Genomic DNA, 27,582 nt, shown 5'->3' with positions numbered 1-27,582 from the left:
TTAACTCTGCTGTTACGTAAGTGAGCAGCAGTACAGAAGGGCTTGGTTAGAACATATGTAATCAGCTATGTCTTACGGAAATGAATACATACAGAGTATGTGTGGCAGTCGTTGCTGCAATTAAGTTAATGTAGGTATCATCCGAATTGTTTTTCAGCATGACGGACATCTCGTACTCGATTCCTACAGTGTGGTAATCTCAAGGATTTTTTTTTTTTTTGGTAACTTGTTAGGTATTGAAATAATTGCCACATACGATCTTTAAATAACATAATTGTCTCCGTTTATTTCGTGATTACATATGGTACATTACAATACATAAATTAATTAGATTGAATAAGTTGAGTACACAGCTTCACGGCTTGTGAGAACAGTTACCACGAGGAGGTGTATAATATGGTATTATGAATATAATGAACACAGTTTCCTGCCACAGTCCAGGTGTAAGTGTAATAACTACTTGAGCGTTGCCATTCCAGTCAGCGGCCGAGCTCCGTGCCGGGGTTTCGACCTCAGACGACATCCGAGGCACCTGCAGCGCGCTCGGACGTGACGTCACCACTGGCCATATTTGAGGTGCGTGCGCGGACCACGCCCGCCACCCTTCAGTGTCGGCGCGCAGTCAAAGCGCGCGCGCTCGTCTCGATCCCTGTAACAATTCAGACAAGAATTATTATTACAAATATCGAATCATCATATAATTAGTTACTGGCAGATTTCGCTTGCTGCAATACTGATCGGCATATAACAGGAAAAAAAGAAGAATGAAATGAAGTCTGAAAGTACGAAATGACGACGTGTAAATGCATGAGGATAGAAACTCTCAAAGATTTACAACTTTAATAAACCTATTATAAATTAAAGGCTCCGCCAGATATAAACTCTTTAATATTTTCAGTTTACCCTTTTTTCAGTTGTTGTCACTTCGTCCCCCTCGCTCAATATGAGCGGGGGATGCATGTCAGCGGTACAATACTGCGCTCATCAGCCAAGAGCATTTTCAAAAATATAACAAAGGTGAGAAAAAATATATAAGGACCTTTTTCATTTTTAAATTAAAAATATAGTGACGGAGAGATAAAAGGGCGAAAAATATACGCAATTTAAAAAACATAATTGCAACGTGATGATATTCTTCTATGATCTGAAGGAACTGCACTGGGCGAGAAATATTGTGGGAAGAGAGAATATGTTTCATACCGTTGAGAGGTGTGGATAAAAAGATACGGGTCTGTAAGGAAGGAAAACTATTGAGATGATAGATAGTTGAGGTGGATAGTGGGAATACAGTTGGTAGGAAAGATACAGGGTGAGGTGTAGTGAGGTGTGTGGGTAGTGGTTACAAGAGGAAAGCGGATAGGCATCGATGAAGAGGAGAAAGGGAGAGGATCCTTGATGCGGAGAGGAATAGGTAGGGAAGATTTAAAGATGGTAGGAAGGAAAGGATCTCATTGTCTTGCAGAGTGAGTTGGTTTAAGTTGCGCTGGGATAGAATATGGAGTGTGTGTGGGTGTAGGGACGGAGGGACGTGCTTGTGAAGGTGCAGAAGCAGACAAGGGTTTGTGATCGGAGGGGAGCTATGGAGTGTTGGAATCTAATTTGCGGATAGTATAAGAGACGCATAGGTATTCAGTGTGGGTGAGGAAGGTTGGAAATTTGATGAGATGGCAGAAGATTCATGTGAGGGAAGGCAAATGGATGCGGAAAGCGAGACGGACTGCATGGCGTTCGAGGATTTTTAGGGACTTTCTCTCTGTACATATTACAAAGCGAAATCCTCACGGTGTTTTTATTTGTGTCTGTAAAGGTAAATCTGATGGTAAATCTATGTATACAGGATAACTGCGTAATGATGTTAAACATTCTCAGGGTTAATGAAGCGTTAATGTATCAGTATAAGGTGAGGACCCTGGTCCGGAAACAACTGACAGTTGTAAGCGAAAATTGGGGAGCAATTGTTCACATTTACTTCTATGAAACACATCTCTTCTGCTGAACAAGTGTTCATAGCCGTTAAGGTATGTATCGTAGAGCCCATGTTTACTAGACATTTTTTTAAATTTTAATTTTGGTCTATACTATCTCCTCCCAAAATGTGGAAAGCAAAGGGCTCGCAGTAGAAGAAATCCACTGTCAGAGATATCAGAAGAATTTTCGCATATAAATTTCGAATCGGTTCTTTCCGAACGAGGGTCCCTTACCTCAGATTGATACATCATCCCTGAAATTTTTTGACATCGCCACGGAAGCACCATGTGTAATTTACTACTGCTTCGCCAGAAAAGTCACCAGCCTGTAGTTACTTAGTGCTATCTGTGCAAAGCCAGAGACTCTAGCTGTATTGTTTTTCAAGCGCATCTCTTTTTTTACATCAGTTTGTTCCGTATTCAGAGAAATTCTTTTTGAAGTCAAAGGAATGCAAAAACTGGTGAAAATGTGGAAGATTTCATTAAAAATATCATATAAGACAAATCGCGGTAGAAAGGGTGTAAGCCACTTTGTCTGCGCTATAAAAACTGCAAATTATGAACGGACAACAAGACAAACTGTAAAATCTTCAGCAGATATTTTAAAAGGCTGCTGGGTTGCGTCGGTTCTCCAGAATGATTGCAAATAGGAGCTCTAAAAATAACAATAATTCTAAGCCGACTAATAAACAACCAAAGGAATTCAAGAGCCGAAGCTACAGGTGAAACCTTAGTGGAAGAACTCCTAAAAATGGGAGATTCTTAAGTTATTGCATGTTACAGCGTTTCGGTGGAAAACTGTACACACAGCAAGAGGGCTCCGAAATTATCCGATGGAAATTTCACGGACCTGTGAAGTCTGTTTGGCCTCTTATGCCACTTGATCTCATTCAGCTCCAGCACATCAAAGATGATAGTGACGGTGGATGTGCACGTTTTAGATCCCACTCTAACAAATAGCTATTCGGCAGTTGTTGATTAGCATCCATGTGTTGAGCAGCCTAAGGACCGGAGGGTTAGTGCTGTGATTGTTGTGGAATGGAGGACTGTCCGGTACACTAGTGTACTTGTCTATGGAATTGGAAGACACTGTTGGTCGAACACTCTGTATAGTAGAAAAACTGTCTCCCGATGAAGAAAGAGTTTAATATTCTATAAACGGCGTCTGCTAGCTCGCGTTGCAGAAACAATTTGAACAACGCCTGTTCAATGGAACACCCCACCGTACAGCAGAAGTAATTGGAGGAAATCACGGAAAACCTAAACCTGGATGGTCAGACTTGAGTTTGTGTATAACTTTGCCCTCGAACGCCAGTCCATTTTATCGAGAAACGAGTCCAGTTTTCAGTGCTTCTCTCCGCATGCAGCAGATATAGTGGCAGCCGATGAGATGGCACTAAAGGGGCACTGTAGAGGAAAAACACATAGCTGGTGACGCAGGCCTTGCGCCACTGAAAGGAAAACGAGTGTCGATTAGCAACCAGCTTCAACCGGTTTGCGTTAATTATACTTTCCGAACAGCAAACGTGCAGGGTTTCTTTTGGAACAGTCGTGCTGCAACTCAGATCGCGGCGTCAGATACTTGGCCAAAATTTTCTGAGTACAGTTATAATTCGCCTCATAGATCACCCATCTATCTGCACTACGACGACTAAATTAAAGTCCACTAAAATGAAAAGTTTAAGATTACAACACTAGTACCAGCTAACTGATTAATACACAAACTGACACCACAGGCCTGTCACACATTCCTAAGATACACCTGAAATTACTTCTTCGCCAGTAAACGACTCTCAGTGTAGAAAAATATCCTGCATTCTGCATGCCAGAAAACTATTACTAGGAGACCACATGGCAATCGGATTCTTTTATGTGTGTGTGTGTGTGTGTGTGTGTGTGTGAGTGTGTGTTGTTATGGTATGTAAAATTCAAAACTCAAATATCAATACACCTAAAGTACGTTTGATACCATTCTTCGAATATTTCCGACCACATTTAACGCTTAACTCACGAGGTGACTTTTCTGTAACGTATACAATTAGGTTGGGTCTCTGGCAAAAATCATTTGAAATTTTTAATTTGCGTTATATAACACTTATTTCACTTTTGTTTAAGTGCTGATTAAATACTCCCTGTTGATTTTATTGCCTGCAGCACTTTACTTTTCACCACACTTTTGTGCGCTTTTTATAGTAGTACCCAAAAACGAACTGTTAGAGGATGAAATTTACATTCTGAAAAATTGTGGTATCTCTGTAGCAAGTAAATGGTCACATCAAACTAAATTTCAGGGTTCAAACTTGTACATAAAAACTGCACTCGGTAGGGACAAAAAGAAAGTCTGCAAAATTCACATTCAGTGCTGGCTACTACACTTCTCTGTATCACTACTAGGAACACTTTTATTTTTAACTAACACTTTAAGTAAGCCCTTGGAGAAACAGAAGGTCCCCATCACAATAACTGTCCTGAAGCTCTTCGTCTTAATGGTCGTACTGATCGCAAGCACAACTGTGATCACTCGCTATTGCAAAATCGTCGTCTTTTTCCGTCTGTTTCTTGATCTGATATCTTCCTCCATTCACCGAATATCATCAAATTTAGGAGCGTTGAAACGGACTCCTTCCTGAAGACATTTTGTACCGCACTGAAGAAAACAGGTACGTAGTCCTCGAGGTGCGAACTACGACATATCAGGCCGGCCGGCGTGGCCGAGCGGTTCTAGGCGCTACAGTCTGGAGCCGCGAGACCGCTACGGTCGCAGGTTCGAGTCCTGCCTCGGCATGGATGTTTGTGATGTCCTTAGGTTAGTTAGGTTTAAGTAGTTCTAAGTTCTAGGGGACTGATGACCTCAGAAGTTAAGTCCCATAGTGCTCAGAGCCATTTGAACCATTTTTTTACGACATACCAGCATGTGTCAATAACACGTGTCAACAACAAACAAAGAAGGCCATCATGCAACCGACAACGGAACATTATAGGATTGGCGATTTAAGCACAGTAGAGGGCTTTAGGAAGTCTCCTCCCAGAACTGACCTTGGACAACGAGTTCGAAAATTTTGCGGTGGCCTGACAGACCACATCACGTGAGCTAAAGCTTAATACTTTTAAGGACGAAGTGGCCGTGCGGTTAAAGGCGCTGTAGTCTGGAACCGCGAGACCGCTACGGTCGCGGGTTCGAATCCTGCCTCGGGCATGGATGTTTGTGATGTCCTTAGGTTAGTTAGGTTTAACTAGTTCTAAGTTCTAGGGGACTAATGACCTCAGCCGTTGAGTCCCATAGTGCTCAGAGCCATTTGAACCATTTGAACTTTTAAGGAAGATAGTTATTTCAACGGGCCGCATGGCCCTGTGGTAGAATGCCCGCCTGCTACATAGGGGACGTGGGTTTGATTTGCGATTGTGGTAAATAAGAATACTGCTTTCTTTGTCTCGTGGAGGAACAGAGCGAGCTGGAATTGACACTGTCACGTTCGGCTTACTGAAGAGCTCCGACAGGCACTAGTGCAAGAATGGGAGGCTATACCCCAGCAGCTGTTCGGCCGCCTGATCCAGAGTATGCCAACCTGTTGTGCGGCCTGCGCACGTGTGCATGGTGATCATATCCCATATTGATGTCGGGGTACATGCGCAGGAAACAGTGGCGTTTTGTAGCACATGTGTTTCGGGACGGTTTTCTCAACTTATCACCAGTACCATGGACTTACAGACCTGTGTCGTGTGTGTTCCCTAGGTGCCTATGCTATTAGCTCCAGTTTTGCGTAGTGCCACGTTGTGTGGCACCACATTCTGCAATTATCCTTAATTTATGAGCAAGAGTGTATATATAGGAGAGAAGGCTATACAGTGGTTGATTCTTCTATGAATGTACGCTCTTGGAAAGTTAATAAGAGACCAAGACGTGATGCAGAATGCCTCTCTTGCACACTCTGCCACTGGAACTGCCTGAGAATTTCTGACGCTTCACTTTTAGTAAATGAACCAGTAACGAAAAGTTCTGTTCTTACTTGGATCTTCTCTGTTTCCTCTATCAGTCCTATTTCGTCTGGAACCCATACTGATGAGCAGGATTCAAGTACTCGTCGAACGATATTAAAAACTTGAATACACAGTATTAATGTTCCAAGATAATATTTATGTAATAGTTTCGACTTCTTAGGCCATCGTCAGGTAACTTAATAATAATAAAGATGTAGTTCACATAACTTTAGCGAGAATTCATAGCTGCACAACGATATGTGGCATTATATGCTTACATCAATACGAAACTCAAACATAATGCAATATCCAAAAAGACTCTGAATAAACGACTCTCATACTACAGCGTATTCAAATATTACAACTATATGTATGTATTAGCGAATTATGTTGTATAAGTGAATAATGGCACATGCTACTATCTTATATGGACCAACTGGTGAATGTAAAAAACAGGACGAAAAAAAGGGGGAGAATGAAGTCTATGTATGGATTGTGGATCTGGATCACTTACAGCAGGCTGATTATTTAATGCGGCAACATTAGTAAGTGTGACTGGGCATGAATGACGTTAGGGACAGAAAAAGGATTCCACCTTTGCTGAAAATGCTCTGAATGAATGTCATTCATATCATATGTAATGTGATGTTCTCCATAGAGGAATTACAGACAGAAAACTAACATTACTCAAAATTCTCGCCATTAATAAACGCAAATCAATGAACTTTGACCTGGCCGTTAGTGACCAAAAACAGTTCCATTACCCACCCTTATTAAAGTAGCAGTTGTCGGTTATTCTATCTCTTACCATTCGATAATATGCTTGTTACAACTGTTCAACTGTTCCACGGCTTTATTCCACGGATTTCTTTCTCCCCCACCCTTTTTTCTTTTCACATTCCCCAGTTGCTCCATATAACATTGCAGCCTGTGCCATTATTCGTTTGTACAACGTATTTGGTTTATCTATACCTATTGTTTTAATATTTAAATATACTGCAATATGAGATTCCTTTGTTCGGCATTACATTATACTTGTGTTTCCTATCGATGAAACTAAGTAATGTCACGTATCTTTGTGCAGCTGTCAACTCTCGCTGAAGTTGAGTGGACTATCTGTTTAGTATTAAGTTATCTAACGACGGCGTAAGAAGCCGAAAGCAGCTTCACAATGAACTATCAAACAAACATTACTGTGACACATTAACGCTATGCTGTCAAGTTTTTAATGTACCAAGACGAGTAAATTTATAGCGGCATGCCTTTTGCTAAGTTATAGCGGCAAAGATGGCGAATTCTCTGACGTACACAATTAATTTTCAAGTATACATCTACCGAATAACAAAACTTGATTCTCTTTACAAATTGGAGCTATGCAGTTGTCTCTGTGACACTGAAAAGAGCTTTCGAAGAATACTCAAACAACATAACATGTGTGGAACGTGGTCGAACTACATAAACATTAGCTTTACGTTTCTAACAATCAGTATGTAGCACAAGTGTTTATCAAGAACTGTTCGGTTGCTTTGACGCACATTAAAAAGTGAAAAGTCGGCCGGAGTGGCCGAGCGGTTCTAGGCGCTTCAGTCTGGAACCGCGCGACCGCTACGGTCGCTGGTTCGAATCCTGCCTCGGGCTTGGATGTGTGTGATGTCCTTAGGTTAGTTAGGTTTAAGTAGTTCTAAGCTCTAGGGGACTGATGACCTCAGATGTTAAGTCCCATAGTGCTCAGAGCCATTTGAACCATTTTGAAAAAGTGAAAATAAAAGAAGCTCGGAGTAGATTCTGCCTAGGCGTAGAGAGAGCAAATTTTCCAAGTGAGTAACTGTTCCTTATCAGCGTTCGCCACACTAAATCTCTTCACAGTTCGTTGAGTGGTTCCAGTGTCTAACTGCTTTCCTTTTTTATGGGCCATGATCCATGCCAGTGCTCTTCAGAAGCCTAATAAGACGTTTGGTGGAAGCTGTTAACTGTCTCCAAATCTTGAGAGGAGATAAACTAGCGGAGAACGTAGAAAGGGGAAAAAAAGATTCACTCTCAGTGAGTGACCAGTTTATTAGGCGCATCTAGTGGAAAGTGGATCCCTCGTCCTTATCATCGGTGTGAGGACATCGTAACCAGCTAAGGTACTCACACCGTTGGATGAGAAAGTGTGTGTCTACATCACGACAGTAAATTGACAATGTGTTCATGTTTCTGTGCTACACATTATGCGAAGAATCGGAAAGTAACAGAGAATGCTCCACGTCATGAACCCTTGCACAGAATTCGATCGTGTTTTTATTTATGATCGAATTACATTGTTCCCGACTGCTTTTCATCAACTCTCTCTAGAATCTTACTCTTTCCTAGCCGTTTGCCACACAGTACGTGGACAACTGTTATCCATAATTTAGTAATTACATTTCATTTTACTTTTGTCGACACAGTCGCCACTTAACGTGTGGGAGTGAAGTCGTTTGACTAGAGTAAACATTGTTCCGTGTGTCATCGTAACTTAAGTTGTTAGTGTATCATATTTTGTGAGACAGAGATTGGGAACCATCCCAGCATTTGGCAAAGCCACTGAGGAAGACCGTATAAAATTCACGCTGACGCCGCCGTGTGGATTCGATCCGGGTCTCTCTCACCTCCCTAGGTCGCAAGCTAATGCACAGTCAACGCATGAAGATTTATGAGCCGATGATCAAATCCCTTAAGAATGTTTTTCACAGTAGAAACCGCTTTGTGAGTATATGTTTTGATCTTACAACAGCTTTTATTGTATATAATTTTGAAATTTTATCTCTCACCATTGTTCTTGTTGAACCTGCACGGTGGATGGGTTTCCATGGCCTACTGCTAAATACCTCTGGTACCGCTCCCACTACCGCGTCTCAAAAAAATGGTTCAAATGGCTCTGAGCACTATGGGATTTAACTTCTGAGGTCATCAGTCCCCTAGAACTTAGAACTACTTAAACCTAAGTAACCTAGGGACACCACACACATCCACGCCCGAGGCAGGATTCGAACTTGCGACCGTAGCGGTCGCGCGGATCCAGGCTTTAGCGCCTAGAACCGCTCGGCCACCCCGGCCGGCGCCGCCTCTCACAAAGGAGGTCAACTTATACCGTTTTCACACAACACCTCGCTAGATACTTGAAACTGGTTCAACCTTCGCCTCAGCTCTAACATATCGGTCACGAGCCTTGTAAAAATACGCATATTTGGAAAGCAACGCTCAAGGCCGCCAGGCCTGGGTGATATTTTTGTTTCACTGATTCGAGGGCGGAATTCCAGCTGTCAGCTGTTTTCGGGGCGTCCGCCCAAACACACTGGACTCGCATTCGGGAGGACGACGGTTCAATCCCGTGTCCGGCCATCCTGATTTAGGTTTTCCGTGATTTCCCTAAATCGCTCCAGGCAAATGCCGGGATGGTTCCTTTGAAAGGGCACGGCCGAATTCCTTACCCGTCCTTCCCTAATCCGATGAGACCGATGACCTCGTAGTTTGGTCTCTTCCCCCAAAACAAACCCCCCAATCCTCACAAATCGCGACTGAACAGTATCAACGCATGCTATTGGAAGGCGCACATCAATGTTCAGTGTAACTCCAAGGGCCCATGCGTTCACTAGCATAGAACTCAAATAACATTGGCACTATGTTCTTGCAACGCTCTGATGTGAGAAAAAGCTCGTGTTGGGTTGGTAAAGAGCACTTCACACTGCATGGAAGGTATGTAAGTGGTCCGCGCGAGTGTGTGTGCCTCTTTCCTAGACAAGCGTGTACCTGTTTACCGCCGGCCGCTGTGGCATAGCGGTTCTAGGTGCTTCGGTCCGGAACCGCACGACTGCTACTGTCGCAGGTTCGAATCCTGCCTCGGGCATGGATGTGTTTGATGTCTTTAGGTTGGTTAGGTTTAAGTAGTTCTAAGTCTAGGGGACTGATGACCTCAGATGTTACGTCCCATAGTGCTCAGAGCCATTTGAATCATTTGAACGTGTTTACCTTCCTTGCCCAGAAGGAGCAGCCTGCGTATGCTGACATACGTGGAGAAGTCGTCCTTGGCCAGGACAGTTGTACACAATGTGATCAAAAGTATCCGGACACCTGGCTGAAAATGACCTATATGTTCGTGGCACCCTCTATCGTTAATACTGGTATTCAGTACGTTGTTGGCCCACCCTTAGCCTTGATGACAGCTTCCTCTCTCGCAGGCATACGCTTAACCCAGTGCTAGAAGGTTTCTTGGGGAATGGCAGCCCTTTCTTCACAGAGTGCTGCATTGAGGAGAGGTATCGATTTCGGTCGGTGAGGCATGGCACGAAGTCGGCGTTCGAAAACATCCCAAAGGTGATCTACAGGATTCTGGTCAGGACTCTGAGCAGGTCAGTCCATTACACGGGTGTTATTGTCGTGTAACCACTCCGCTACAGGCCGTGCACTATGACAAGGTGCTCGGTCGTGATCAAAAATGCAATCGCCATCCCCGAATTGCTCTTCAACAGTGGGAAGCTAGCTTAAAACATCAATCTAGGCTTGTGATGTGATAGTGTCACGCAAAACAACTAGGGGTGCAAGCCCGCCCCCCCCCCCATGAAAAACGTGACCACACCATAACACCACCGCCTCCGGATACATATATGCCTATTACACATTACGACCGTCTTCCACTGTCGACGATCGCTGTCAGTCAACAGACGAGGTCGCCCCGTACGCTTTTGTGCTGTACGTGTCCCTTCACGTTAACTTCACTATCACATCTGAAACAGAGTACCTAGTGATGTTTAGAATTGTGGTAATCTCGCGTACAGACGTATGACACAAGCGACACCCGATCACCTGACCACATTCGAAGTCCGTGAGTTCCGCGGAGTGCCCCGTTCTGCTCTCTGATGATGTTTAGTCATCAAAGCATCAGCCGTTTGTGTTTTCCAAGATGGACCACTCACCACATTGTAGAAATAGCATCGTAAACATCTAGTAATACAAGCGATGGTGCAGATTGTTTTTGATGGCTGAGTATTAGGAGTATGCAACTCCAGTTCTTGCCTGGCGATTTCAGGGTTCTAAGAAGGGGACCCTGCCTACTCGTCGCAAACGATTTCGTGTAAATTTATAGCATATTCGCGGTTTGAAAGCGACAGAATTTGGAACACCAGATAGCCAAGAATTTAGAAAAAATAGCGTTTCTGGCGTGCGTCGTACGAGATATTAGCTATTTTCGTTACGTATTTTCGAAGCAGCGTCCTGCGCAACGAAGAGAAGAGAACGGTAATCCAAGGGTCGTGTAGTCCTTGTGCGGTGACTTTTTTATTTTCATTTTTTACATTACTTCCATTGCAAACAGAAAATGAACAAAGGAAACCACTCGTTTATAGCACCATATGCTACAACGCTTTCTCTAAAGTATGCCTACAGCAGAGTATCGGCTCTTTTGGACCAAGGACCCAAAAAGCGGTAGACGGGTACGGAGCGAAACATAGGAATATTGTCGCCGTCAAAATCTGAGAAACTTACTGCTTTCTCGTACAAAAATTTTTGAGGGATTCGATGAAGTGCTAAGTGCAGCAGAACAATTTCTTCTTTTAAGCGATTCGTGGGAAAGACAAACGCACAATTATAAGACGAGATTTTTCAAGATGGAGAAGAACTGTCGTCATTACGACCCTTTCCCTCCTCTCCCCTCCATCGAACTCAAAAAGCTTCAAAACCACTCTTGTCTCATAGCAAGAGAAAAAGAATTTGCATCCCACGAAGACTGCACCAAAAGACATCTCCTTCCACACGCAGTGACGTAGCTTGGGGACGGAAAGGCAGGTAGGACAGGGTGCGGTCCGCACCGAGTACATAGCTACGTAGTGGTGATAAAATTTACTGAGTTTTGTGGCAAGGTCTGTAAAAATATATTTTTAATGTCTTATGGTCTCTTAATGATAAGACAACGCTTCTACAATGGCTGGAGTGAGTTTCGGAAACTAACATGAATCTGGGAATTGAATTCTGAGGCACTGTTTGTGCCCCATGCAAACCAATCTGTCTGTACAGCTTACATGTTCTTGCAACACTTCTATTGTGCCTGACGTTATTTAGGACTTTGGAAAGTTTTTACGGTTTTACCCTGTTTCCACCCACAGACGAACATCCTTTCTGAAAAACATTGGAATCACAGATAAAAGACTTCCACATACACAATCGGCTGCTCACTACGAACCTATTAAGTCTGCATCTCAGCGAAGCCACTGAGAAGTTACCTGATTCATTAGAAACTAAAGAAACAATAGGAGCTCTTAAACTCTGTTCCTTGTACCGTGTGATTTCTCGTATTTGTTTCACTTTTTGGGGGTGTTTATGAAGTATTGTGTAAGAAAAGGTCAACCATGTTCAAAAATATTTACAGATTGTTGGGATCGGTTTCGGACTGTGTATTGCTAAGTTGGGAAGTCTAAAGTCTTGTTTGAAATACAGGAGAAATTATGTTGCTGATGAAGCATTTGAGTTTGCGCAGACAAGCGAAATTATCTTGTTGACCATGCACTTCAATTTGCACACGTAATGAGAAGCGAGTTCCTGTGGAAAAAACGCAGGACTAAGTGAAAGAAGAAAACTGGGCCTGGAGAGAAGGCTGCAGGAACTGAGAAGATCAGTGTTAGCGTACATCGGCAAGTTTCTACAAGGAATCGATGCACGTTGTAATATCATGGAATGCATATTAGATCGTTTTGCTGTTTTGGATGCCATAATTCTTATTAAATCCTCATGAACAGAACTTACCGCGGTTCTAAGAAGTTTAGTCGACAATTATGAAGAGATGTCTGAAGGTAGTGCCCTTGCAGAAATTCCACGACCAAGAATATTTCTGCAGGCTGCTAAAGTTACGAAAGAGGAGTTCTTGGTTGGACATCTTCAAGAGTCTTACAGACTGTGATTCAAAATGAATTTTCTTGTTCTAGACCTCATTTGGGTGAAGAGATTTTTCTTAATTCCGTGTATTTCGACCTCCTCGAAGGTCAAACGGATTAAGAATTATCTTAGGCCCTCTATGAGTCAAGCACAACTCTCTAGTGTGGCAATTTTGGCAGTCGAAAATAGTGTTACAAAAAGTGTGGTGTCACCGCCAGACACCACACTTGCTAGGTGGTAGCCTTTAAATCGGCCGCGGTCCGTTAGTACACGTCGGACCCGCGTATCGCCACTATCAGTGATTGCAGACCAAGCGCCGCCACACGGCAGGTCTAGTCTAGAGAGACTCCCTAGCACTCGCCCCAGTTGTACAGCCGACTTTGCTAGCGATGGTTCACTGTGTACATACGCTCTCATTTGCAGAGACGACAGTTTAGCATAGCCTTCAGCTACGTCATTTGCTACGACCTAGCAAGGCGCCATATTCAGTTACTATAAGAACTCATTTGCTACGACCTAGCAAGGCACCATATTCAGTTACTATAAGAACCATCTTCAAGAAGATATTCTGAACAGATAATATTGCGAATCATGTACCGTCAAGAGCGACGTCTATCATTAATGGATTAAAGTTAAGTATCAAACTAATTACGTCCGCTTTCTGAATTCTCATTCCTTGTCATGTTCCAGACCTCACGTCAGTATAGTTCTTCCCTCCTCACGCCAGCCTGCGTGAGCTAAAACGCGTGCATTTCGGCCTCCTCTCGTAACACGGTGTTGGCTCTTCTGCTAACACAAAAAAAGTATCGATTTTGATTATGTAATTTTAAAATCTGAGGAAGGGAAAAAGATGGGAGAGATTCTAAGCTGTATGTTGAAGTCACATGTCACTAAGAATACCTTTGATTATTTGTACTGCTTCATCAATAATCAATTGGACTCTATTATTCATAGAAGTGCCTTTTAATTATTCGTTTCCGCCCATAAAACTATTTACAAAATACTTAAGAGTATATTTTGCGTACTTAAACACAAATATTTGACATTTTTGTGCTCGTGGGGGAGGGTTGGGGGGGGGGATGATGTGACAGAGGTCAACAGCGGCTGCCAAATTACCCAGCTGCGCCACTGCGTGCATGACCGGTTATTCTCACCGATATTTGGCGAAATGATGCTTTCCGCGTGGTTGGCTGCCAAGCTGTGCGATGCGAAGAAACCTGTTATGAACGTAAACCAAGTCGGTTTGTATATAGACCTTTAAAACAACCGTGTGATTGTAAAAATGACATTTATAAAGCATACAAGACGCCGAGAAAATTACTGCTTCCCTTGTTTTTACGATGCGTATCACCAGACCACAGTACAGCAACAAAAGTATATAATTTTAGATACGAAGTTTTCGAGTACGACTTATAATCTCTTCCTAGAAATTTATTTACAATCCCAAACTTTCAGTTGCCTGTTCTTTTCATGCTTTTTATGACAATATTGATAAATACAACATGTATTTCGGTTTACTTGCTGCATGAGTAACGTAAAACCGGAAAAATGTTTCCTCATAGGGATTCGATCGTACGACCGTCGGATTATCTTTCAGTACTCTTTCCGCTGCAGTACGCAGCTCACGGTCGCGTTCTGGCTTCCCGAGCACGGGGTCCCGCGTTCGATTCCCGGCGGGGTCCAGGATTTTAACCTGCCTCAAGATGACTGGGTGTTTGTGTTGTCCTCATAATTTCATCATCATTCATGAAAGTGGCGAGTTTGGACTGAGCGAAAGTTGGGAATTTGTACGGACGCTGATAACCGCGCAGTTGAGCGCCCCACAAACCAAACATCATCATCATCATCTTTCCGCTGCGCCACCAGCTGCGTGGGAAGTACGCTAACACAAATCGCTGATGGCTCGCCCGAACCGCCCAAAAATTCTATTTTCTCTAAACGCTTGGCCATCTGGAGCTCCCACTTCCGTCACTTTCATTTCTAGACGGGCCCGGTACACACCACAAATATGGACGGAACCGTTGATGTCGAATACACGGATCCCCTGGTACGCTGCGCTGTCCGGGACCCCGCCGTGCCCATAGGGCCACGGACGTGTTCCGGCCACCCTACTTGTCGGAATCCTGTTCACGGGCGAGGATACTGGCGGCGGCGGGCCTCTTTGGATGCAGAGGGCATCGGCCGCCGCCGCCGCGCCGAGTGGTCGCGGGACAAGTGGACCGCGGGCGTGCTACTTTCGTCAGACGCGCAGACGAGACCAGACTAGACGAGACGGGAGAGGCGCCGTTCTAGGGGGGCCGGATCGACCGGAGCGGGCACACGCCCAGGGCTGCCGGCGGTTGCTGACACACAAACCGCTGCCTGCTGCGTTTACTCCGCTCCTAACGCTTTCCACACGTTCGGAAACAAGTGTTGCTCACGTGTGCACCGTAGGAACTGGCCAGTCAGAGCGCACACACTGTTGCATGAAGGTGGCATTACATGACACACCAGCGTGTACAGGAGCGGCGCGTTTCGTCACAAGATTATTTGGTAAGCGTGATAGCGTTACGGAGATGTTTAGCAAATTCAAGTGGCAGACTCTGCATCGCAGTGTAGCTTGCTGTCCAGGTTTCGAGAGGGTGAGTTTCTGGATGAGGTATCGAATATATTGCTTCCCCCTACTTATACCTCCCGAGGAGATCAGGAATGTAAGATTAGAGAGATTCGAGCGCGCACGGAGACTTTCCGGCAGTCGTTCTTCCCGCGAAACATACGCAACTGGAACAGGAAAGGGAGGTAATGACAGTGGCACGTAAAGTGCCCTCCGCCACACACCGTTGGGTGACTTGCGGAGTATAAATGTAGATGTAGATCTAGAAGTTAGGTGTAGGCGGCCTGCCTCCTAGCGGCAGAACGGGTGAAGCTACGATTTTAGCAGATAGTTTGTCCGCCGGGGAGAAACAGGAGCCGTTCTATTCTGCCGCGCATGAGCAGCAGAGGAAGTGTATAGACGTATACGTAGAACGCATCACTTCCAGCGGTCTTGTTGCTTGTTATGGTTTGACCTGTAGTCAGTGGATAAGATATACGCAAGCTCTTGAGGACTCTTTGGCTATTGTGCGAGGTATTTTTCAGTGGCAAATTTTTTTTGTGAATACAATAATGGAACTAATGACAACTGTCTTTTTTGTATTGTCACAGAGAACATCTGTATATCTCTTATTGTAGAAAGGGAATGGAACAAATAAGTACAAGGGTACTTATTGAGGCATACACCAAGGAAAGGTGTATATACGATTCTCTGGATACCCCGTATAACAGTGCAGTACATGTACAACTGATTGATTCTGAGTTTATATATTTCACGTAGATGTGCATACACAATTACCTTCGATATCTCTACGTATCTTTTTAACTGGTGAAAGTATCGCACATGTCTGATCTGACTGCATCTTCCGTGTTATTCCAGCGTCCCCGAAAGGATAGGTTCAAATGGTTCAAATGGCTCTGAGCACTATAGGACTTACTTTCTGAGGTCATCAGTCCCCTAGAACCTAGAACTACTTAAACCTAACACACGTCCATGCCCGAGGTAGAATTCGAACCTGCGACCGTAGCGGTCGCGCGGTTCCGGACTGTAGCGCCTAGAACCGCTCGGCCACCTCGGCCGGCCCGGAAAGATGGGGTTTAGAATATAGTTTCAAAGCAGTTGTGCAGGCCGCGACACGCAAGGACTGTAAATGCCGTTTTGCATGCGCGAACCCCATCATGTACAATTGAAACACGACGTATCCATTCTGACGGCGTTCCTAAATTTTGTGGATCCTCGGGCCTCATCTCCTTTCATTAATAGTGAGTATAAATCCCTACCTTGAGCTCTTCTTTCTAGGCAGAGTCGAACACAATTCCTACTCCTGGTATTATTTCGTTGTGCCGTATTCCTAAGGAATGGGCCAGTCATTGTAACGGCAAGTGTTGGTTTGATGATTGCGTCCTCCATCTCGAAAATGCTGTGAAACGTAGACATAGACAGTCATGCACGAACGAAAGAATTGTCGTCTAAACTACGGATGAGTGAAATTGTTGGCAAGTAAACTGGTCAATTAACGTCTTTATGCTGTACGCGGCATTTGTAAATTTCGGATATAGCATCCAGTACTAGTTCAATTACTGGTTGTTCTAAGCCTCGTTTCTTCCGGGTGAGGTTCAGCCAGTTTAGCTGGAGTGTGCAAGTGACGACATCGATTATTACATTGGCACCGTCACTGTGGAAGGAAACTAGGTTTACGAGTCCTGGTTATGATACAGCCTAAACTCGCCATGAAGCATTTCCAAAGTGAACGCATAGTAGACAGACGAGCTATTTTCGAAGTCTGTTGCTCCCGTAAGCTCGTGTCAAATGGCCGCTTTAGAACAGGCACGGTTCTGCTTCCACAGATGGCTATGTGTGCCTGCGTTGAGCGATAATGCCCGCATTGACGTCAGGCTCTGCCACCTGGCTCATTGTGTTAACGGTAAACATGTCAAAGGGACGAGGCTTACGAAAGAAGCGACTTTAGCACTCCACAGAGAGAGTTTAGCAAGCGCCAGAAGCTAAAAACGCAATCACTTCTTTTAAGGGACCTATTCTATAGCTTCGAAAGTAATCCTTAAGTAATGAGATGTCTAGATATAAAATGCAAGTTTCATTTTAAGAAACACATGCTTCTGTGTGTGTATACGGTGGTCCTAAACTACAGCTCAAAACATTGTTAGCCGGTGTAAAGTGGGACAGGAAGCTTACAAGATGTCCCGTTTGGAGTACGGCATTATACGAATGTGAACCATAGTCTGTCGGGAAAAGGTAAATGAACAGAATCGAAGCGTATGGGATGCAGCGCTGTGGACGAAGTTTCAAATGGACTGATGTAATAAGAAATGAGGAGGTTCCCAGCAGAATTAGCGAGATAGTTACATTTCGTAAAAATTGGCATGAAAGTGGGCCAAGATGATAAGACATGTATTAAGACATAGTGTAATAAAGTCATTTCCACTAGAGGGAGCTGTAGAGGATAAAACCCATAGAGGAAGACAGATACTGGAATATATCCAACGAGTAACTGAGGATGAAACACACATGCGGCGCAGCGCGTTCGTACCTCAACTGTTAAGGAAACATTGTATAAAATGGCAGAGACAGCTACTCTGAGACGAAGAGATTGACACAGAAGGGGAAATCGTGGTGGGAAGCATCAAACCGATCAGAACACTGATGACTAAAAGAAAAAGGTTTTCTTGCCCGTAAAGATGTTCCACATGTTAATGGGTTGGGGGTTGGGGTTATTTGGGGAAGGAGACCAGACAGCGAGGTCATCGGTCTCATCGGATTAGGGAAGGACGGGGAAGGAAGTCGGCCGTGCCCTTTGAAAGGAACCATCCCGGCATTTACCTGGAGTGATTTAGGGAAATCACGGAAAACCTAAATCAGGATGGCCGGACGTACACGGTAATGCACAAGCACCGTAAGATGACAGTATTCCACAGATGTCCGCTAGTTTCCGGTCACTCCCACTAATGATCTTGCTACATGGTTTCAACTAAACCTGTTTGAAGTGTTGAACTGTCAAAAATGGTTACTGTGCTAAGAGTCAGTGTACACAATTACAGTCACCAAAGAAACAAGATTTTTTCTTCGAACCAATCAACGCAGCACCTTTTTTATAATGTAACCGTCAACCTGTTAAGGCCGTTCCATGCCGCTTCAAAAGGATAATCACTAACACAACGCTTGCAGATGTTTGTCGTCAAAACGTAACAGGCAGGTGATGTGGCAAAGGCGAAGCACAACTCAGTTGAAGTGGGCTGTCTCTGTCATATTGTACAACGTTTACTTAACAATTATACAACTGCATTGCGCTGCATGTGTGTTCCATTCTACATTTCGCAGCTGTTGTTGTGTTAGGTTTTGCTGCGAACTGTCTCCCGTTCTCCAATATTTATTCAGCACGGTTATACTTACTCGCAGAGTAAAAAAGAAATAAGCCTTCAGTTTCCTTGCAGCGAAGTCACGAATATTAATCGCACAGGATAATACTTGTCCCTCAGCGTAACAGTATTTGTTGAAAAACTTAAGTCGGTGTCTAGAGTAGATCACCATTGATCATCATACCGTTCCAAATCTATATGTGATCTCTTTGTTAGATTAAGTTACTACATTAGAAATCATTGTGAATGAGCGCAATGTACAAGACCTAAAGTCACAGATTTTTAAACTGTCAGCAAAACACATTCATAACAAGGAGTTTTACTTTAAAACGACGGCCACACAAATGATTTTGATTCGATTCCTGTAGTTTTCCTTACTATGAGGACTTGAATCGTGTCCACTTAGACCGGTGAGATCAACTATTTGAACAAGAAACAGTTATTACTATTTCCAGACTCGACATCAAACCTTGGGAAAGTATTTGTCAGCTATACACCCATCTTATTCTGCCGTCTAAACAGTGAACGAAGCAGCGATTGGTTAGCACAGCGTTTCTAAACTGCCTTGTCGCAACCCACTGGCATACCGCGAGATTTTTAATGTCTCCTAATCTTTCGCAGATAAAGTATCTAGAACAAAAAAAAATCACGAAATCGTTTCTTGCAATAGTAAATTCGTAATCTGTATCACATAATCGTTCCACGATAAAAATAAATAAATAAAACAAGTATTGCATGCACTTCACGTGTTTGCTTTTTTCATCTAGGAAAAAAAATCACATTTGTGTAAAAAAATCACATTTGTGTTGTCGCGAAAGCTTGAAATGTTCTTTGGCGCGCCTCGAAGAGAAAAAGATTGAGAAACGCGGGGTTAGCGTAACGCTGTTTCCTGTACGTGACCACGGGCGTTCCTCGCTATAAAGCCTGCAACATCAGAGCTTTCGCCTTACCGAATACGCGAGAATGAAATGAATGATGACATGTACAGTGTAAATCCCATTGCCCCGTACCAAAGTTCAGTCCCTTACCGACCGCAGCCCTCCAAACAACTCGGCTCAAAGACATTTACGTAACCTCCGATAGGAAGGTCCTCATGCTTTGTACGGAACTAGAAAACATGGTGAGAAGGAGGACTACGTCAAAAATGTCCTGTCGACGATCATGTCATTAAACGCTGAGCACAAACTCGGATAGAGGTAGGATGGGGAAGGAAATCGGTTGTACATTCTTCACTTGACGTAACTCGAGTTAAACTGACAACATGTGGGCCAGACGGGGATATGAATCGTCGACTTCTCGAACAGGGGTTCAATGCTTTACCACTGTGGCATCTCGCTCAGTCTGCAACGCTGGCATGTGACCAAACAAGCAGATTACGAAACAGCTCGCCTAACTTGGCCACAGCTGCTGTCCTCCGGTGTATCTCCTGCAAAGCAGACAGTGGAATAATACTGGGAGAAGAAGACTGCTGCGTTTTCTATTGCTTTGTGAGACTCGAATAGTCGATCGTCACCTTGAGGACACACCTGTACGTTATCCGTTTTTAGCACGCACTGTAAAATACGCAAATTTCTCCTATTCATTTACAGTTTCCTTTTTAGTTTCTTATTCAGGTTGAAAAAGCGTCATGATGATGTCTCTTTTGGCAAAAGATCCCTGGCTAGTCCCCCATTTCAATCTACGGCAGGAGACTTCGATGGCGGACGTGACCAAGAGAAAAAGACTGAGTAACCAACGAAAAGATAACATTCTACGGGACGGGGAGTGGAATATCAGAGGTTAAAACGTGGTAGAGCAGCTAGAAACTCTGAAAAGGCACACCCTTAGGCTCAGTTTAGATACAATGGGGGGTCAGTAAAGAGAAACGGGAAAAAAACAAGGATTTGTGGCCGGATGAGTACAGGATAATAGCAACAGCAGCATAAAATGGTACAACGGGAGTAGTATTCGTTGTGAATAGTAAGGTAGGGTAGAGAGTGGGTTTCTGTGAGCAGTTCAGTAATAAGGTTGTTCTCATTAGAAAGACAAGAAATCATCAACAACATCAATAGTTCAGGTATACATGCCGACGTCACAAGCCGAAGATGAAGAGATAACGAAAATATACAAGGATACTGAACGAGTAATTCAGTATGAAAAGGGAGATGAAAATCTAATAGACATGGGGGAGTGGAATGCGATTGTAGAAGAAGGAGTAGAAGACACAGTGTTACGGGAGAACATGGCACAGTACTAGGAACGAGAGAGAAGAAAAACTGATTGAGTTCTGCGCACATCTGGTCAAGAATCACAAAACGAGGAGGTATACTTGGAAAAGGCCGGGAGACACGGGAACATTTTAGTTACATCATGGTCAGGCAGATTCCGAAATCAGATACTGGTTGGATGGTTGGCTGATTTGGGTAAGGGCACCAAAGACGGAGGTCATCGACCACATCGGATTACGGGAGAATGGGAAAGAAAATCACCGTGCGCTTTCAAAGGAACCATCCCGGCATGTGCCTGAAGCGATTTAGGGAAATCACGGAAAACTTAAATCAGAATGGCCGGGCGCCGGCGTGAACCACTGTCCTCCCGAATTGCGAGTCCAGTGTGCTAACCACTCCACTACCTCACTCAGTCAGACACTGGTCTGCAAGGCTTACCCAGGGCCAGATATAGGCTCAGATCACAATTTAATTGTGATTAAGAGCAGGCTGAAGTTTAGGAATCTAGTCAAGAAGAATCAATGCGCAAAGAAGTGGGAAATGAAGGGAATGAGGAATGAAGTTCTCTGAGGCTATAGATTTTTCGATAAGGAGTAGCTCAGTAGGCAGTTCAGCTGAAGACGAATGGACATCTCTGAAAAGGGCAGTCACATAATTTGGGAAGAAAACCATAGTTACGAAGAAGGTAACTGCGAAGAAACCATGGGTAACAGAAAAAATACTTCGGTTAATGCATGAAATAAGTAAGTACAAAAATGTTCAGGAAAATTCAGGAATACAGAAATAAATGTCACTCAGTAATGAAATAAATAGGAAGCGCAGGGAAGCTAAGGCGAAATAGCTACATGAAAACTGTGAAGAAATCGAAAAGCAAATAATTGTCGGATGGACTGACTCGCACATAGAAAGTTAAAACAACCTTTGCTCGAACTAAAAACAAGGGCGGTAACATTAAGAGTGCAATGGTGATTCTACTGTTACATGCAGAGGAGAGAGCGGATAGGCAGAAAGAGTACACTGAAGGTCTGTATGAGGGTGAAGACTTGTCTGATGGCGTGGTAGGAGAAAAAAATACAGGTCTCAATATAGAAGAGATAGGGGATCCAGTATAAGAATCAGAATTTGAAAGAGATTCGGAAGATTGAATTTTAAATAAGGTAGAAGCGATAGATAACATTCCCCCGCAATTTCTAAAATCATTGGAGGAAATGGCAAGGAAACGACTAGTCACATTGTTTTGTAGAATGCATGAGTCTTGATATACCGTCAGAGTTTCAGAATACCATCACCCACACAATTTCAAAGATAGCGAGAGCCGACAAGTGCGAGAATTATACCACAATCAGGTTAACAGCTCATGCATGCAAATCGATGACAAGAATTATACACAGAAGAATTGAAAAGAAAATTGAGGATGTATTAGATGTCGATCAGCTTGGCTTTAGGAAAGACAAAGGCACCAGAGAGGCAGTTCAGACGTTGCGGTTGGTAATGGAAGCAAGACTGAAGGAAAATGAAGACATGGTCATGGGATTTGTCGACCTCGAAAAAGCGTTCGGCAATGTTATATGGTTCTAGATGTTCGAAATTCTGAGAAAAATAGGGATAAGCTATAGGGAAAGACGAGAAATACAAAATATGTACAAGAACCAAGACGGAACAATAAGACTGGAAGACCAGGAACTACGCGTTCGGATTAAAGAGGATGCAGGACAGGGATGTAGTCTTTCGCTCCAACTGTTCGATCTATACATTGAAGAAACAATGACGGAAGTAAAAGAAAGGTTCAAGAGTGGAATTAAAATTCAAGGCGAAGGGATATCAATACGATTCGCTGATGATACTGCTATTCTCAGTGAAAGTGAAGAAGAGTTGCCCGATCTGCTGAATGGAATGAACAGTCTAATGAGCATTGAAAATAAATCGAAGAAAGACGAAAGTAATGAGAAGTAGCAGATATGGGAACAGGAAGAAACTTAACATCGGAATTGGTGACCTCGAAGTAGACGAAGTTCAGAATTGTGCTACCTAGGCAGCAAAATGACTCTTGACGGACGGAGGAAGGATGACATAAAAAGAAGACTAGCACTGGCAAAATGGACATTCATGGCCAAGAGAGGCCTACTAGTATCAAACATTGGCCTTAATTCGAGGAAGAAATCTCTGAGAATGTACGTTTGGAGCACAGCATTGTATACCGGGCGTGAAGAGAATCGAAGCATTTGACGTGGTGTACAGACGAAAGTTGAAAATTAGGTGGACTGATAATGTAAGGAATAAGCAGGCTCTGCGCAGAATCGGACAGGAAAGGAGTATGTGGAAAACATTGACAAGAAGAGGGAACGGGATGATAGTATATCTGTTAAGACATCAGGGAGTAACTTCCATGGTACTACAGGGAGCTGTATAGGATAAAAACTGTAGAGGAAGACAGAGATTGGGATACATCCAGCAAATAATTAAGGATATATGTTGCAAGTGCTACTCCGAGGTGAAGAGGCTGGTGCAGGAGAGGAATTCGTGGCGGGTCACATCATACTACACAGATGATTGATAAAAAAACAAGAGTCAGATTGAAGTTCAACTGATCAGGTAGTCGTCAAAACTTCGAAGTAGATATGCCGTACAGTTTACGAAAACAGGTGGGGTACAGTAATAAGAGGAAGGCAGGAAGGGCATCTGTTCGCCCTGTACGACTAACATAGCCAAACCCACATACAGGACGGGAACACCAGGGAAAGAGAGGTAAGGAAATATGGGTAGTAACTTGACTTGAAACGGCAGTGCTCACCTATAAGGGTAAGTTTTTAAGCATGTGGTGCCTTATTTAGACCTTGTTAACATGTGTTTATTATGTCACTTCCTTGTCGGTCCGATTGAATGTTCTGTACAAGTTTTCGCAATTGATTTTAAACCAACTTGTCGGTGAGTAAGAGACTTGAAACTTCGAACATAGCTCATAATGTCATGACAATGCAACATTAAATAGCTCCTTTGTCTGGTGCGTGGCGGAGGCTACTGCCATTTCCCCTTTTCCTGTCTTACCCGTGAATGGTTCGCTGGAAGAACGATTGCTAGTAAGTCTCCGTGTGAGCTTGAATCTCGGTAATATTTACCTTCACAGTCTCTTCGTGAGATATACGTCGGAGCAAGCAATATATTGGTTAAGTTAGGTGAAGAGAAGCTGAAATAAAACCCTAAATTCACAACGTGCCTCTATCGTAAAGTCATCAAAATTTTCGAAATCGGTTGAAAAATTTCACACACGCAAGACTGAAAAGGAAACAAAATATTTAAATAACAATAAATTTTTAATCTATTATATTTTTAAATTGCATTAGAAAGTATAAAATAGCTTCTAGCCCCATGCAGATTCCTAACCCCTTACGGATAGTGCTGTAAATATGTGACTGAACTTTCAAGCCGGCCTGTGTGGCCGTGCGGTTCTAGGCACTTCAGTCTGGAACCGCGTGACCTCTACGGTCGCAAGTTCGAATCCTGCCTCGGGCATGGATGTGTGTGATGTCCTTAGGTTAGCTAGGTTTAAGTAGTTCTAAGTTCTAGGGGACTGATGACCTCAGAATTTAAGTCCCATAGTGCTCAGAGCCATTTGAACCATTTTTGAACTTTCAATAGCCACGAAAATATATGTAAGACTTAAATCTAAAAACGTGGGGTGCATGCTATGGACGTAAGGAGGTGAACTATTCATGCATCAATTATGCTTATACAGCGTGAAAATTATGGAACTATATGAAATAAAATCGTCAAAGGTTCTGAACGGTTTGCATTAGGACTTCCAAACAGCACGGTCGCCCACGGGGCATGATGGGATTAGTATGGTTTGGTTTAGCGACGAAGCCCACTTTCATTCGGACACCTTTGACAGTGCACCCCTTCTACAGCAAGCTCTTTGGTTTTCCTATTTTGGGAGGAGGTAGTCTGGACCAAATTAAGAACAAAACGTCGGCTAAGGATGGGTCTAAAGTACATACCTAAAGGACTATGAACACGTGCTTATCTATCACATTGTGAAACACGTCTCTTCTGCTAAACAAGTGCTTTAAGGTATGCATTTTAGAGCTGAAGTTTACCACGCTTTCTTGTCTACACTACCCTCTCCCAAAATATAGAAAGTACAGAGCTTGCAGTAGAACAAGTCCACGGACGAGTATCAGAACAATTTTCGCTTATCAATTTCGACTCGTCGTTTCCAGAGCAGTGCCCCTTGCCTGAAATTGACATATTTACCCTTTTCCGTTGTCCATGAAAATTTATAACACCATCACGGAATTACCTTGTATACACAAACCTTTCTCATGATTCATTCTATCCGTTCGTGAAACGCAAATCAGAATCCGTAGAGTAGTTCCTGAGGTTAGCTTTCACATACAGACATAACAACGCGACACGGTCAGCCTTCGCTGCTCGATAGAGTTGCGGCAGCTGTTTACTGCTATTGCCTCCAGACCCTGCCTCCTCTGTAGCTTTTCATCTCGTAGCACCCATTACTGTCACGAGATGTCACTCTAAACGCTCCTCATCTCAAATTGATACATTTGCCCTCGCCATCACCCCGGCAGTTTGTGACATCACCATGGAATCATCCTGTATAGTCATAGACATAGGATGTAAATTATAATGTAAGACCCATCAAATATGAGTTTAAAGTACGAAAGAGAAATACAGTATGTGAGCCGCGTTCTGTCTCGTGTTTGTGCCGTTGACAGGTTGGCGTCGTGTATTCGGCTTCTGACCTCTCCTTTTCTTAGTCCGTTCACTGGCGCCACTACGTTTGCTCTCTATGTCTGTCCGTGAGTGGCAGCAGCGGCGTTTATCGATAGCGAGTACTGTGGTACTATCTTTGGAGCGACCTCTAGTATTTCCGGGTCGTCGTGTTTTGTCGGAGTTCAGTTGGGACGGAGCTGCAATGAGGTCCGACAGCGCCAGTACTCGCCGAGGGAGCTGGCGATATATGCACTGCCCGATGGAAGGATGTGGTCGCGAGAGTGCACGACCACGTCGAGGTCCGGCCGGATTCAGCGCATTTAAGTTGAATGGATCGTTATATTCGAGTAGTGCAACCTTCACTTGTGTGTGTGTCCTTCCGTCGAAGTGACCTCATGCCATCAAGCTGTCAGTTGGCGGTTTTATACTCCGACGTTTCCCTTGCCTGGCTTGATTGGCAACGACCGATGGTTGGTCGTTCGGTCGGTCGTCTCAATGGACGACGTGTATCTGGTCTTTCGACCGTTCCTGTCTTGTTAGCGTTCAAGTCTACGTGCAATTCGTCTTGTTCCTGTACAGTTACTGTTTTAGCATTATTTGCGTTGTTTGTCGAATTGTCTTTTGCGGCTCCATGAGCATCTAGTCAGATTTTGAAGAGGCAGCTTGGTCTGCGTACTAGGATTTGGTGGAGCCAACTTGTATAATTAAATGCTTATCATTTGACGATGCTAACTGGTATTCCATTATGGTATTGATTATCGCATCTTAGGTGGATTTTGCGAGTGCGTTGGTCGGCGTTTAAGCTGTACCTAGTTTGAGCTGCCATCCTGTAAGGTGAGCATAACTCTTGGCTGCCTGTCTCACCGTTTACGCAGCTGCAGGGACTTTTCTCAGGTCGATCCTTGGAGCATTGTCTGTGGATCACGACGTTCTTTATTTGGTCTGAATATGTCAATTGTTTAAAAATAATATTTGTTTAAATTATTCCTATTGTATGTGGCCTTCAGCCGACAAATAATTTGAACTCTTTCTTAATAAGGTCTTCAGCCGTCAGTGAAGCATGTGTTACAGTCAATTTTTTCAAAATGATTGCTTTAAAAAAATTATTTCCTTAAATAAAGTGTACGTCTCTACTGTGCAACCATCGGTAACTGAATAGGTTCCGTCCACACCTTTCCCTGCTTTCGCTAAGTCCCACGTTTCAGTATGCTGTCTCGCAAGTTCTGAAGTTCTGCTTTTGGCGTAGAGAGCGTTAATGACTCTTATTTGTGCAACTTTTCGTAATATGCTGCCGAAATGTCGGTGAATTTATTTTGCGTTTCACGCGAGGCAACAGTTCCTCAACGTGACATAATTGGAACTGACGTCACAAAACTCGTACAGCTCCAGGTTAGCTAGGTTCCTCTCGTGTGAAAACGTCTTATGGTTGTTCCCCAGTGACGTCACACCATCCGGCAGCCAATGGGAGAACGCTTATGCCCAAGCTTATCTTTTTTATCTAAGTCTGCACACTTTCGTGGCCGTTGTCACTGAAGTTAAAATCTTCTGGGTTATTAGGCCGCGTCATGTTTCTTCTAAAATGATCGACGTTTCGACCCCTCTGCTGGGATCTTCCTCAGGATCTTCTGGTGTCCACAACTGCTAGAACACTGTCAGAGACGAGTGTCGCGTCCTCTTATAAAGGGGAAGTTTTCACGCGTTCGTGTTGGAGAAGTGATGGTATTGGCTAAAATTCATATGGCTACCACTGGTAGCCATCTACATCCATACTCCGCAAGCCACCTGATGGTGTGTGGCGGAGGGTACCTTGAGTACCTCTATCGGTTCTCCCTTCTATTCCAGTCTCGTATTGTTCGTGGAAAGAAGGATTG

The 27,582-nt window shown here is 43.7% G+C and overlaps 1 protein-coding gene across 1 annotated transcript in view; it reads right to left on the bottom strand.

Annotated features, from left to right (window-relative positions):
* Nucleotides 1–260: 260 nt before the first annotated feature.
* The window catches only part of LOC124712384, a 109,439-nt gene continuing 82,117 nt past the window's right edge, over nucleotides 261–27,582 (bottom strand). Inside the window, exon 7 of the mRNA XM_047242680.1 lies at nucleotides 261–649. The gene's annotated coding sequence lies outside the window, so the exon portion shown is untranslated. The remainder of the gene's footprint in view (nucleotides 650–27,582) is intronic.

Source organism: Schistocerca piceifrons, chromosome 8 (genome assembly GCF_021461385.2).
Source record: "Schistocerca piceifrons isolate TAMUIC-IGC-003096 chromosome 8, iqSchPice1.1, whole genome shotgun sequence".
Taxonomy (NCBI): domain Eukaryota; kingdom Metazoa; phylum Arthropoda; class Insecta; order Orthoptera; family Acrididae; genus Schistocerca; species Schistocerca piceifrons.
This window is presented reverse-complemented; position numbering and strand designations above follow the sequence as displayed.